Source organism: Halyomorpha halys, unplaced genomic scaffold, assembly GCF_000696795.3.
Source record: "Halyomorpha halys isolate HHAL.00 unplaced genomic scaffold, Hhal_1.1 Scaffold171.1, whole genome shotgun sequence".
NCBI lineage: Eukaryota > Metazoa > Arthropoda > Insecta > Hemiptera > Pentatomidae > Halyomorpha > Halyomorpha halys.
In genome coordinates, this window is record NW_027115842.1 from 98,237 (window position 1) to 101,076 (window position 2,840).

A 2,840-nucleotide genomic window follows, 5' to 3' on the forward strand; every position below is an offset into this window, starting at 1 on the left:
AAACTATTTATTGTTAACCTATCAAATAGTAAAACTAAATTACTTATAAAGAAGATAATCCAGGAAGATAATCCTGGTGGTGGTCAATAAAGATATCAAAATAGAAAAACAAAACTATTTATTGTTAACCTATCAAATAGTTTTGCTTTAGGTAACAATTTAGGTTAGCAATAAATAGTTTACTATTTTGATACCTTTGTTGACCACCACCAGGATTATCTTCCTTCAACATTATTATTCTATTATTTATATTCTAGATTAAATTTCAATTTTACTGTGTTAAATTAAAATTGAGAAATTGCAATATTTTATATCGTCGTCGTATAAATTAATATGATCTAGTAACTGAGGTTTGGGAGCAGCCAGTAGCTCAGTGGTTAAGACACAGTCTTACCAATCTGATGTCTATTGGTGGTGCCGGTTCGAATCCGGCCTGGGCCTTGACATTTTTCATTGAGTGGCGGTCCCACAAAATGAAAAAAACTTGACCCCCCCCCAACCATGGTTAGGTAGTATAGGGTAACTCCAATTCAGTATAGGTCTTGGCCGAAAAAAACTCGGGTATTATCAGATTATTAATATTTTTATTTAGTCATTATAAAATGTAATTAATGTGGAGTTCTATCAATGGGTAGATTCTCCTCATACTTGTATCATAACATTATATCCCATTCAGCAAATTTACTTGTATATATTTTCATACAGTTGTAAATAACAATAAATAAATTATTGAGTAATAATTAATTTGCCTGTATAACAAAAATTATATAACATAATAGCATAGTTCTGGCAAAAGTAATCACACTTTCGGTTAGGGGAAAGCAGAAGCTGTTTAAACAACTCCACATTTTTTTGTCCAATGTAAAATAAAATAAGAAGAAAGAAGAGAAAATATGAAGTATATGACTAAGTGGAGAGAAGGGGTAGAAGAGACCAAACGTGGGGGGCAAACAGAGGGAACAGGTCCCCCTTGTTTGTCCATCTGTCAGGAGGCACGAATTATAGGCTCACTTAATTCTATAATTCGTGGGGTCGTTCTGTCTCCTAACGAGCTCCTCCCCCCCCCCCTCCACACCATATATATACAGCCGATAACTGTTATGGCTCATCTGGTTCATCCAACTGCTTCGATGCTAATTGTCCAATTGCTCTTTCAGTACAAGTACTTCCAGATTTATAAGAATATATATATTTATATATATATATATTTTTTTTTTGTGGTTGTAGAGGATCAATCAATAATACAACTTTACTTAGGCGATGTTTCGTAACTTTATTCTGGATTTTCCCTTTGATACTAAACACTTAAATACACATTACGCCGACATTATAAATAGACTCAAAATATAAATAAAAAAATCAGAAGAAATAAACGGGTTTAAGAAAAAAAACTTTAAGTTAATGTAAATACAAAGCAGGACTTTTAAAAAAACAGGGAGGTAACCAAACAGCACACTGGACATGAGATAAGGTCCAAAGAGGTAGTAAGGAAATATGGCTGCGCTAAGGAGAAGTGAAGATGCACAAATTGTGACTTGATTTCCTATATGAAATTATGAGGAGAATATAATTTTGCGAATTAAAATAAATAAGGATGAAGATTATTGTTATGATAGTTTTATTATTGTTGTAGGTTTAAAGTACATGAATATGGGACAGTGGTCCCGAAACGTTGTACCATATTATGATAATTTAATATAAATTTCACTCAATTGGAAGTTATTAACCTCAAAAAAATTTTTATGGAAGGAACTTTTATTGTTTACATGGTCATGCCTACAATGACAAAAACAGCTTTTCAGAACAAATACTTTTTTATAATAATTATTATAAAACTACAAGTACATATTTTAATTATGATTAATAACATTACAATTAAAAACATTTTTTAATAAAAACATTACTTACAGTTTTTTTAATACAGTGTGTTATACATTGTGATCATACAATCCCCAGGTTTGTGCCAGAACTGAATAGGCTTTGAAATGGAGGTAGGTTTGCTTAGGTTTTTCCAACATGTAACCTTTTCCCCCCCCCCCTCCCGCTCAACTTCGGAAGTCCAGATAGGCCTTATTATACTCATGTAAATGTATCTTTTCTAATTAGCTGGAGGTTAAGACCGTTTTCCAAGTTAGTAACTGTTGAAATACGTATTTAACTAATTTATAATCAAATTTGAATCTAATTACTAATCTCCAGAAGAACACAATGTAAGTTGTCACTTTTTCCTCTTCAAATCAAATTTTATTTTATAACATTTTAGTTTATTGACTTTTCTTGATTTTGAGCAGTGCCATAATTACACGATCCATCTTAAGAGATACTCCCTCCTCCCCCCCCCCTCCCGAGCCATGGGTTTCCCTAACTCTCATGATAGCATTACTAGAGGACCAATGAACCAATTTTCGCAATTTTTACACATTGGTGTGCCCAAGTTCACAAAAAAAAAAATTGAAAAAAAATTCAAGATAGTGTTCTCATCATTCTGTTGTTTTTTAATTTTCTCTTATATTAATTTGATTTCCTCGCCCTATGGATTCTTTTTTAATTATTTCCAATCAACATGTGTCTTCAATCTTTCTAAAAAGATGTCAAGTTTAAGGATTACGTATCCTTTTCTAAAATTGTCATCATCGTCACATTACACTGTAGCGAGAGGGAGCAATTGAAGCGCACACTGAAGCGGTGCGATCATAACTCACCAGAGCACAGCACCTCGAGCCTCACTGAAGCACTCAAATTTACATATTGCATTATTTTGTAAAAACACATAGTCATTTTTATATATTAATAATTTCTGTACGTAATACTTAGCAATATCTGTACAATGAATAATAAAT

At 32.3% G+C, this 2,840-nt stretch overlaps 1 protein-coding gene across 1 annotated transcript in view; it reads left to right on the forward strand.

The window, feature by feature from the left end:
* LOC106678988 (motor neuron and pancreas homeobox protein 1) overlaps nt 1–2,840 on the forward strand; it is a 91,716-nt gene that overhangs the window by 83,367 nt on the left and 5,509 nt on the right. The window lies entirely within an intron of this gene.